The sequence below is a fragment of the Melanerpes formicivorus genome, unplaced genomic scaffold, assembly GCF_026170545.1.
Source record: "Melanerpes formicivorus ecotype bairdi unplaced genomic scaffold, bMelFor1.0.p_v2 SCAF_57, whole genome shotgun sequence".
NCBI classification, from domain to species: domain Eukaryota; kingdom Metazoa; phylum Chordata; class Aves; order Piciformes; family Picidae; genus Melanerpes; species Melanerpes formicivorus.
In genome coordinates, this window is record NW_027142409.1 from 3,255,826 (window position 1) to 3,267,862 (window position 12,037).

Here is a 12,037-nt window from a genome sequence, read left to right on the forward strand (position 1 = left end):
GTGGGTCAAAATCAGAGGACAGCCTAACAAGTCTGACATCCTGATTGGAATCTGTTACAGACCACCCAACCAGGATGAGGAGGTTGATGAAGTATTTTACAAGCAGCTGGAGGCCGTCTCAAGATCATCAGATCTTGTCCTTGTTGGCAACTTCAACCTCACAGATATCTGCTGGGAACTTAATTCAGCAGGGAGGAGGCAGTCCAGAAGATTCCTGGAGCGAATGGAGGACTGCTTCCTGACACAGCTGTTAAGCGAGCCTACCAGGGGACAGGCTCTGCTTGACCTGCTGTTCTGCAATAGGGAAGGGCTGGTGGGAGACGTGATCGCGAGAGGCTGCCTAGGGTGCAGTGACCACGAGATAGTGAAGTTTTCAATATGCAGGGAGATAGGGAGGAGCACCAACAGAACCTCCACCTTGGACTTCCGAAGGGCGAACTTCAGCCTATTTAAAAAACTTGTCTGCAAAGTCCCCTGGGTAGCAGCCCTCATGAACCAAGGGGTTTAGGAGGGTTGGACCTACTTCAAACAGGAGCTCTTGAGGGCACAGGAACTGGCGGTTCCCACGTGCCGGAAGACAAGCCGGCGGGGAAGGCAACCGGCCTGGATGAGCAAGCAGCTCCTGGAGGATTTAAGGGGGAAGAAGAGGCTGTATCACCTTTGGAAGGAGGGGAAGGCTTCTCGAAGTATGTTCAAGGAAGCTGTTAGATTATGTAGAAATAAAATTAGGGAGGCTAAGGCCCAGCTGGAACTGAAGCTGGCCACCTCAGTCAAAGATAATAAAAAGCATTTTTATAAATATATTAACAATAAGAAGAAGGGCAGGAAGAACCTGCACTCCCTGTTGGACCTGAAGGGGAACATGGTGGCTGAAGACGAGGAAAAGGCTGAGGTCCTGAACACCTTCTTTGCCTCAATTTTTAACAGCAAGGCAGGAGGAGTTCAGGACGAGTGGCCTCCTGAGCTGGGCGATGGGGTCGGGGAGCAGTGTAATGCCCCGGTAATCCATGAGGAATTAGTTTGGGACCTGCTGAGCCACTTGGGTATTCACAAGTCCATGGGACCGGATGGGATCCATCCTAGGGTGCTGAGAGAGCTGGCAGATGTGCTAGCTAGGCCACTCTCCATCATTTTCCTCCAGTGCTGCCTCACAGGTGAGGTCCCAGATGACTGGAAACTGGCCAATGTGGTCCCCATCCACAAGAAGAGTCAGATGGAGGAACCTGGAAACTGCAGGCCAGTCAGCCTGACCTCAGTGCCTGGGAAAGTGATGGAGCAGATTATCCTGGCGGCAATAACTGCGCACCTGAAGGATGGCCAAGGGCTCAGGTCCAGCCAACATGCATTTAGGAAGGGCAGGTCCTGCCTCTCCAACCTGACCTCCTTCTATGATTAGGTGACCTGTCTGGTGGATGTGGGGAGGCCTGTGGATGTGGTCTACGTGGACTTCAGCAAGGCCTTTGACACCGTCCCCCACAGCAAACTGCTGGCTAAGCTGTCAGCCCGTGGATTGGACCATTACACTCTGTGCTGGGTTAGGAACTGGCTGGAGGGCCGGGCCCAGAGAGTGGTCGTGAACGGTGCCGCATCCAGCTGGAGGCCAGTCACCAGTGGTGTCCCCCAGGGATCAGTGCTGGGCCCTGTCCTCTTCAACATATTCATCGATGATCTGGATGAAGGGGTAGAGTCAGTCATCAGCAAGTTTGCAGATGACACAAAGTTAGGGGCAGATGTTAGTCAGTTAGAGGGTAGAAAGGCTCTGCAGAGGGACCTCGAATGACTGGACAGATGGGCAGCGTCCAATGGGATGTCATTCAACAAGTCCAAGTGCCGAGTGCTGCACTTTGGCTACGGCAATCCCATGCAGAGCTACAGGCTGGGGTCGGAGTGGCTGGAGAGCTCCCAAACAGAGAGGGACCTGGGGGTGCTGATCGACAGCCACCTGAATATGAGCCAGCAGTGTGCCCAGGTGGCCAGGAGGGCCAATGGCATCCTGGCCTGCATTAGGAATAGTGTGGCCAGCAGGAGCAGGGAGGTCATAGTGCCCCTGTACTCTGCTTTGGTTAGGCCGCACCTTGAGTACTGTGTCCAGTTCTGGGCCCCTCAGTTTAAGAAGGACATCGAAACACTTGAGCGTGTCCAGAGAAGGGCAACAAGGCTGGTGAGAGGCCTTGAACACAAGGCCTATGAGGAGAGGCTGAGGGAGCTGGGATTGTTTAGCCTGGAGAAGAGGAGGCTCAGGGGTGACCTCATTGCCCTCTACAACTTCCTGAAAGGTGGTTGTAGCCAGGAAGGGGTTGGCCTCTTCTCCCAGGCAACCAGCACCAGAACAAGGGGACACAGTCTCAAGCTGCACCAGGGGAGGTTTAGACTCGAGGTGAGGAGGAAGTTCTTCACCAAGCGAGTCATTCGTCATTGGAACGGGTTGCCCAGGGAGGTGGTTGAGTCATCGACCCTGGATGCGTTCAAGAGATTGGATGTGGCACTTGGTGCCATGGTCTAGTCATGGGGTCTGTGTTGATAGGTTGGACTCGATGATCCTCGAGGTCCTTTCCAACCTAAGTGATACTGTGTGATACTGTGTGAAAGACTGAGGGAGCTGGGATTGCTCAGCCTGGAGAAGAGGAGACTCAGGGGTGACCTTATCACTCTCTACAACTACCTGAATGGAGGTTGTAGACAGGCGGATGATGGTCTCTTCTCCCAGGCAGCCAGTACCAGAACAAGAGGACACAGTCTCAGGCTGCGCCAAGGGAGGTTTAGGTTGGATGTTAGGAAGAAGTTCTATACAGAGAGAGTGATTGCCCATTGGAATGGGCTGCCCAAGGAGGTGGTGGAGTCACCGTCATTGGAGGTGTTCAGGAGACTTGATGGGGTGCTTGGTGCCATGGTTTAGTTGTTTAGGTGAGTTGGATTGGTTGATGGGTTGGATGCGATGATCTTGAAGGCCTCTTCCAACCTGGTTTGTTTTATTCTAAATAAAGATAGTGTTTATTCTAAATATCTTACAGTGAGTTTATGTGGGTTCGAGTCCTTCAAATAACCCATCCCTGATGTCCATGCAACTTTATTCCTCATTCTAGATAAATACACCCATTTAGTAAAGCATTGTATGACATTGCAAATTATACAAATATAAACTAGAATTTAGAATTAAAAATTAAAATATTTCAAGTGTACCTAGGCATCAAAATATTTCTCTGCAACAAAACCTTTAGTAGAAATACTGATGACAACTTTTGCTGCCTTTCCAAATGAAGGCAATATGAAAATACAGTAGCAACATGGTCAGTAGATTTTGAATAAAAGCATAGTGTAACTCTTTGCTATAAATCATGACACATTTCAGTACTTTATATAAACCCTAGCAGTTTAAGAATAACGCATGTTGTGAATACACTATCACTTGTTATCCGAAAGAAATTAATGAGCAAAATCTGATTTATTAGCCCAGAGAGAAAGAGATTTAAAAAAAATTAAATTTGTACAATCTAATTTTGCAGGTTTTGTTTTTTATTTACATTTCTATTGTAACTAACTTTTTGTAACCACTTTCCTGTTGCTCTAAGAGTAAAAAAAGTTCAATATTGTACAGACTACACAAAGGAGAATGATAGCAATACATTTCTATGTGACTTGAAAAAGTTTCACTGAAAAAGAGCGATCAAATGACTTCACTTGGAGAGCTGCAGGTATTAGCAATACTCTGATCAGGAGGAAGGTTCATGCTATGGATGATCTTATCAGGATCTATTATTTAAGTGTTAGCAAGGAAGTTTACACAGGCACATGAATGTGACTGTTCCTAAAAACATGGATCGAAGTAGAAGGATAAAAGATCACAGTCCTTTATTTACATAATTTTTTTCACACGCAACTGACTGAAGTCAGCATTATGTCCATCATTGCAGGTACTAATTCATAGAATTCCAGAGAAGGGCAACAAGGCTGGTGAGAGGCCTTGAACACAAGCCCTATGAGGAGAGGCTGAGGGAGCTGGGATTGTTTAGCCTGGAGAAGAGGAGGCTCAGGGGTGACCTCATTGCCCTCTACAACTACCTGAAGGGTGGTTGTAGCCAGGAAGGGGTTGGCCTCTTCTCCCAGGCAACCAGCACCAGAACAAGGGGACACAGTCTCAAGCTGCGCCAGGGGAGGTTTAGACTCGAGGTGAGGAGGAAGCTCTTCACCAAGCGAGTCATTCGTCATTGGAACGGGTTGCCCAGGGAGGTGGTTGAGTCATCGACCCTGGAGGCGTTCAAGAGGAGATTGGATGTGGCACTTGGTGCCATGGTCTAGTCATGGGGTCTGTGTTGATAGGTTGGACTCGATGATCCTCGAGGTCCTTTCCAACCTAAGTGATACTGTGATACTGTGAATAGAATAGAATAGAATAGAATAGAATAGAATAGAATAGAATAGCATTAGACCAGACCAGGTTGGAAGAGACCTTCAAGATCATTGTGTCCAACCCTTCATCCAACACCATCTAATCAACTGTCATTGGTTTGTGTCCTGGATGGACAAAAAGCCTCAAAATTACTCTGAATCAGACAATGAGGCAGAAGTTAGTAGATCTGGTTCTTTAGGCTTGCTTGAACATGTCTCAGAGCCAGAATGAGCCAGGTGGGTGTGCTTTTGGCCACGTTTGGAAAGAAGGCTTTCTATAGGTTGCAATACCAGGGTTTTATCCCTAGATCTGTGTTGCTACTGGCCATTATTGCCTCGGGAAATCTATGAGTATCAGCCCAAAGAGCCATAGTGTCGTCTTGCAATTGTCCACACTCTGGAAGGAACCACAAGCTTCGCTTGGAAGCTGAACTGTGTTTCAGTTTACCCAGACAAGACAGCAAGGACCCCTCGCTATTTTCAGCGTTGTAAAGCCCAGAGGACAGACACGCGTCTTGCTGGGCCGAGAGGCGAAACCCCAGAGGAGCTGAGTCTCCGGGACAGTTTCATTTGACTGGAGAAAGGAGCGAGTGCTGCTACAAAAGGATTACAGCCGAGAAACCTCCTCTCTACAAAGCTTTCAGCTGCAAACCCTTTGAGAACAAATCCTGCCTCAGTAATAAGCTGCAGACACCAACAGAAAGTGAAACGGTGCTCCTGCAGCTTCCATGTGGTTGATGCCATTTTGGTTTGTCTAGATCTTAACGTGTGCCACGAGGTATCAGGATCAGTGAGTAATTACAATATCTGATTTTTATAAGCATCTACTGTTGCCTTAGGGAATTCTAGAGTTCCACCCCCTGTTGTGGGCAATCGCCGGCTTCATTGCTGAGGTTGCTTTTCTTTAAAGTGCTGTTTGTTGTTTCTGGATTTTTGTACATATTGTTTAAATTGTTACTTGTTCCTGCTGGTGAGGTATCTGTTCCACAACCGAACCCCTCAAATCTGTAAATAGGTTTTGATTTGTGGGTTTTTTGCAGATTTTTTTTATTAATAAAATTATTAATTTTTTTAAATTAATCTCTCTGCTTATGGAACATTAATTTATCCTTTTATAGACCACAACAGTTTGACAGCAAGAATAATAATCTATTTAACTGTTTCAGTGGTACATAGACTGAACGAGAATCTAATTTGAATAAACTATGAAATGTTTATAAACCACGGGAAAAGAAGTAATATTAAAAGTAGGCTAAGTAGATTTTATTAAGTATTGTCAGGATCCTGTGTTGTGAAACGTACATTTCTTCCTTAGAAATTACAATTTTTCTTACAGAACTGATGTTGCTCTAGTAAATATGGCATAAGAATAAAAAAGTTAAGGCTACAGGACTCTTGAAAGTCATTGCTAGTAGTGGTGAAACTGCCAGTTTTCAGTGTGGATTACTAAATGTTTAGATTATCAAAATGAAGATTAGCAAAATTCTCTGGAGTTATTAATATGCATGTAATAGTTTTTCACTAGATACCAAGGGAAATGTTTACATTCAGAGACAGAGCTACCGAGATGGAATATCATCAAGACATAGTGCCAAGTTTAAGGTATTTTTCTGAGCTACCTACTGTCTGCAATCTTTAACAAACCAACAAAAACCCCAACAACAACAGAAAACCCAAAACAACAAAAAACCCCAAAGCTGATGGTACCTGAAATAAATGCATCAGTCTAATATGGATCTCAAAAAAGATTTTTTTCCCCCCCTAAAGAAAAGTAAGAGGGTTTTTTGTTGTTACTGTTGATTATTTACTTAATTTCTTCTATACCCCAAATTCCAATTAATATTTTATGCATTTTGTGAGCAATGCAAACAATTCAACAGTACCATTTTTTAAAATTTCAAAACATTGAAAACGTCTTTTGTTAAAAAGCCAAGAAGCAATTACATCTATCCTCAACTTTTAATCATATTAAAAACCATTTCATTTTTAACTGACATAAACTTCTGTATGGGTAAATGAGTGACATACTCCAGCATTCTCAAACTCATTTGTTCTCAGACAGAGTTATATTGGCATCTCAGCTTGGAAATATAAATCACCAGTGAAAAAGTGTCTTAATTTTCTGATGCTTGGGTTTATTGGCAAATAATTCATAATTGTCAGAAATTTCTCAATCTTCTGACACTTGGAGTCATCAGTATCTGTACATTGGCTCTCTGAACTATCAACTGTTTCAAATTGTTAGGTAAAACTCTTGAAGCACCTGCATACAGTATAAAGTCCATGGCATAAGTGAATTCCATGACCTTACGAGAGGTCAGATCTACAACGGTAGATTTAGACTAGATAGAAGGAAGAAATATTGTTATGATGAGGGTGGTGAAATACTGGAAGAGATTGCCCAGAAAAGTAGTATACACCCCAACCCTAGAAACATTCAAGGTCAGATTGGACAGGGCTACTGATTTCGTTGTTGTAGATGTCCCTGCTTAGTGCAGGGGAGTTGGACTAAAAGAGCTTTAAAAGTCCTTTCCAGCTCAAAGCATTTTATGGTCCTATGATTTCTACAAAAGTTGAAAAGTGCTGGTATTATACAGGACTGCCCACTTATCTTTAAGAAAGAAAGAAAAAGATTAATCATAAAATAGAGGCAATAGGCTTGAATAGAATTAGAAAGTCATTACTGATATTAAAAAAAAAAAAAAAAGCCTGGAAGAAAAGCATTCATTTACATAGCCTTTCAGAAGACAGGGTGGTCTAAACTTGTTTGCTGCTTTGGTAATACAGAGAATATTTCTTCATGTAGTCCTTTCCCAAACTTTTCTGAACAAATACCAGGATTTACAAAGAACTGAAACATGAGCTTGAGGGTTCATGGGGACAACTATTACTGAAACTGCTCATGATTGCAGCAGTTCTTCTAGCAGAGTGTGCTGGCAGTTGTAAAGACTAAGTTAGACATGTGTTTTGTGGCCGGTTGACGTTGCCCCCTTAAGAAAGGGAATATGGTGGACGGAAGTTGGTAAACGGAAGGAATAGTCTAAACTAATTTCATTGGTGAAGTGGGAGGAAGCACCTTCTGAGCTGGGACTATACTGGGTTTTTCCAGCACCCTATCTTCAGTCTTGCTTCTGCCTTTCCACGGTGCAGCAGCTCTGCAGCTCTGTCTCTGTGCTGGGCTTTCTGCCAAGGCCTCGGCCTTGAAAACAAGATACCAGGCCTGTATATTAACTCCTTTCCAATTAACACAAACTGCTTCTAACATTTTTTTCCCCTCTCTTTTCTTTCTCTTTCTATCCCATTCTGGGGAAAGGGGGGAGAGAGGGGAGAGCGGAGGTGGGGAACCCCTCTCTGCCGAGGGGGTCACTCTCATTTCTGTGTTACTCTGTTGTATATCTTTGTATATATTGTAGATATTGTAAATTTGTAAATATTCCCCTGCAAACCCTACATTGCTTTGTAAATATAGCTCCACTGCTTTGCTAATTCAGCTTGCAAGTTTTTTTTCCTTTCCCTTCAATTTTTTTTTCCCTTTTACTTTACAAGGGGGAAGGGAGGAGGCTTCTTGGCCTTACCCCTTCCAAACCCACCACATGTTTATACCACCTTCACTTAAAGTCTGAACAGGGGAAAACCAAATACGTGCACACACCACCACCAACAACAATGTCCAAAACAACTCAAGACTTTATCATGATAACATCATCTGCCAGCTTCCTCTGAGGCAGCTGTTATCATCTGAAAATATGTTATTGCTGCTCTTGCATTTCCAGAGATCGACCATCTCAAAGTAGCTGCACTGAACAGGATTTATTAGACCACTGGCTCTGCAACTTCAGTTTCCTCACAGTATACAGCAGGTCGTCTTGTTTTCAAACATCCTATACTGACCGGAATGATAGCTGACACACTTGTCAGTAACACAGCACAAACCCATCATTTCTGACACAGAACACAAACATTTGCAGCTCATACAAAAGATGGATTCTCAAAGCTCAGTGTTGTTTAATTCATTCTCTTTAGATGGCCTGCAAAGGAGGACACACGCAGATATTTCTAGATCCACAGATTATGTAGGTGAAACTCTGTGTCCTGAAAATTTACATCTCCCTCTACTATCACAGAATGTTAGGGGTTGGAAGTGACCTCTAGAGATCATTGAGTCCAACCCTCCTGCCAAAGCAGGATTACCTAGGGCAGGCCACACAGGAATGCATCCAGGTGGGTTTTGAAAGTCTCCAGAGAAGGAGACTCCACAATGTCTCTGGTATTTTTTTCACTAAATAATACATGCACTCATATTTCTCTTCACCTGTGCAACAATGCACATGGAGATAAATACACTTGCTCCCTGAAGTGTAGCACTAATTGCCAAAACTTCGCAAAGTGTCCCCAGAAAAGAGCTCTGTTTTACACAGCCCTTTCTTATTACACTTGGATATACTGGTAAACTAGGACTGAACTACTGGTTTTGAAAGGAGAATGATGGTTAGAGAAAGGATGAACCATCACAAGAACAGTTAGGCCTGTAGTTCACCAATTTCACAATCAGAATTTGTGGCTTGTGGTATACCTCCATTCTGCCACCACTTGAACATGGGCAGAAACTCACAACTAGCTACCTGCACATTTTTCAATAAATAGCATAAAAAGCTTCAGAGATACTCAGGAGTGCTATGACATGAAGCCTTGTCTTCCTTGTCTCCCTTGTCTCCCTCTCTCCCAGCTAAGGGTGATTTCTCCACATCCACTATCCATGAATACAGCTCTGCTTACTACTTTGGAATTTGATCCCAGAGGCCTATCCATGGTGTATCTGTCCTACAATTTTACAGGTGTACTTAATGAACTTAGATTTTTTTCAGAAAATTAGTAGGAAGAAAGGAACCTGGATGTAAATTGCATCTACCATTAACTGATATTCTTTGATTTTCCTTCATATAAAAAATGAACAGTACAAGATAGAATATCTCAAATTTCTGAAGGAAGCTACAGAGATAGTCAGGAATTCCAAATAAAACACTGCAAAAAGCTCATATTTTTTGGTTGCTCTTAAATATACTGTGAAACCATAGTACAGTTTACAGAATTCTGGGTTTTGAGATTTGAATCGCTGAATTTTGGGGGTTGGTTTACACAACAAATATGTTCAATATGTTTTAGAATGACCTTCTGAAAACCAAAGTCACATCTGTTGAGCAACTGGCAATTATAAAATCACATGTAAAACTTCTGTGGATCTTCAGTGTAAAATCAGAAATTGTGCTCATCTGGCAAGGAAAAAGAATTCTCAATCTCATCACTAATCTAAACTGACACTAATGTAAATATTTTTTTCAATTGAGGCACATAAAAAATAATTAGTATTCAGTAACACTGTGTTTGAGGGAAGAGTAGGTGATCCAGGAGACATTAACTGGGGAAATTCATATCTACTCAGCTAAAAAATGAACATCATGTTCTTGATGACTGTTCTAACAGCAACACAAGTAATTATCTTTTCATTGAGGGTTTTTAATCCTATAAATGTTAAACATTTTTATGGAGCAGATCCTCCTGGAGGCACTACTGACTCAGAAGCATAGTGAAGAGGTGATTGGGAACAGTCAGCATGGCTTCGCCAAGGGCAAATCCTGCCTGACCAACCTGGTGGCCTTCTATGAGCAGGTGACAAAATTAATAGATGAGGGGCGAGCAACTGATGTCGTTTACCTGGACCTGAGCAAAGCCTTCGACACTGTCCCGCACCACATCCTGGTCTCCAAACTGGTGACACATGGGTTTGATGGGTGGACCACTAGATGGATAAGGAACTGGCTTGATGGCTGCACCCAAAGAGTGGCTGTCAATGGGTCCATGTCCCAGTGGAGGCCAGTGACAAGCGGAGTCCCTCAGGGATCAGTCCTGGGACCTGTCTTGTTCAACATCTTTGTGGGTGACATGGACAGTGGCATTGAGTGCACCCTCAGCAAGTTTGCTGATGACACCAAGCTGTGTGGTGCAGCAGACACGCTGGAGGGAAGGGAGGCCATCCAGAGGGACCTTGACAGGCTGGAGAGGTGGGCACAAGCCAACCTCATGAGGTTCAATAAGAGCAAGTGCAGGGTCCTGCATCTGGGTCGAGGCAATCCCAGGCACAAATACAGGCTGGGCAGTGACTGGCTGGAAAGCAGCCCTGAGGAGAGAGACTTGGGGGTGCTGGTGGACAAAAAGCTCAACATGAGCTCTCAATGTGCACTTGCAGCCCGCAAAGCCAATCAGATCCTGGGCTGCATCAGAAGTGTGGCCAGCAGGTCGAGGGAGGTGATTCTCCCCCTCTATTCAGCTCTGGTGAGATCCCACCTGGAGTACTGCATCCAGTTCTGGAGCCCCTATTACAAGAGGGATGTGGAGGTGCTGGAACGTGTCCAGAGAAGGGCCACGAGGATGATCAGAGGGCTGGAGCATCTCTCCTATGAGGACAGACTGAAGGAGTTGGGGCTGTTCAGTCTGGAGAAGTCTGCAAGGTGACCTAATTGTGGCCTTCCAGTATCTGAAGGGGGCCTACAGGAAGGCTGGGGAAGGACTTCTCAGGATCTCAGGTAGTGACAGGACTAGGGGGAATGGAATGAAGCTGGAGGTGGGGAGATTCAGGCTAGATGTGAGGAGGAGGTTCTTCACCCTGAGAGTGGTGAAGCCCTGGAATGGGTTGTCCAGGGTGGTGGTTGGGGCCCCGTCCCTGGAGGTGTTTAAGAGCAGGCTGGATGAGGCTCTGTCCAGCCTGATCTAGTGTGGGGTGTCCCTGCCCATGGCAGGGGGGTTGGAACTAGATGATCCTTGTGGTCCCTTCCAACCCTGACTGATACTATGATACCATGATACCAATTTTAATTCCTTTTTTACGAAGTCCATGTATACTTACTAATATTTGCAAAACTGAACAGATATGAAAGATCAGTAATGAAACAAAAGAACTGTTGTTAAAAATGCAGCTACAGCATCTAATAAGCCAGAACTAATCTAATGCATAACTTCAAAGTTGGACAACCATATCATGAAAGGAATCTCAATAAAGGCAAACACCTATCCTATTTTTTCTTTTCTCATGTATATCTGTGTTATTATAAATTCATCAAGTAAAGGATGAAGGAAATAAGCAAATGAAGAAATGACTGCTTGTTACAGAAATGCAAAGTCTAAATAAATCCCTAAAACAATTATTTTTCAGTAAATAACAAAGGAGAAGCAGATGACTAATGCTTAATTTACTGAGCTACTTCATTACTTGTAGGATGTCAAGGCCTTTCACTTCCAGGCTTCACCTCACAGTATCACAGTATCACAGTATCACAGTATACCTCCTAATAACTTATGCTTACTAAATTTATAAAACATTAGAAATACAAATTTTTTTTTTCAGAAACTGCTCAAGATATCAAGTTGAACATTTTGGGGAACAGTCTGGAATCTATAGTTTTGGGTTTTATTTAATATACTTTCCTCAGGCTTTTACATTTACTATTTCAGACTATGTTTCTTAGAAAGACTCCAGTTGGCTGATTTAAAACTAAGGTCAACTTTTTGACATTTTGTTTATAACAGCCCCAATGTTAATAAACAAAGAATTAGAGAGACTTCCCTCAACAATGGCCTACTTTTAAAAAAATAATTT

The 12,037-nt window shown here is 43.6% G+C and overlaps 1 protein-coding gene across 9 annotated transcripts in view; it reads right to left on the reverse strand.

The window, feature by feature from the left end:
- The window catches only part of DLGAP2 (DLG associated protein 2), an 818,859-nt gene that overhangs the window by 430,513 nt on the left and 376,309 nt on the right, over positions 1 to 12,037 (reverse strand). The window lies entirely within an intron of this gene.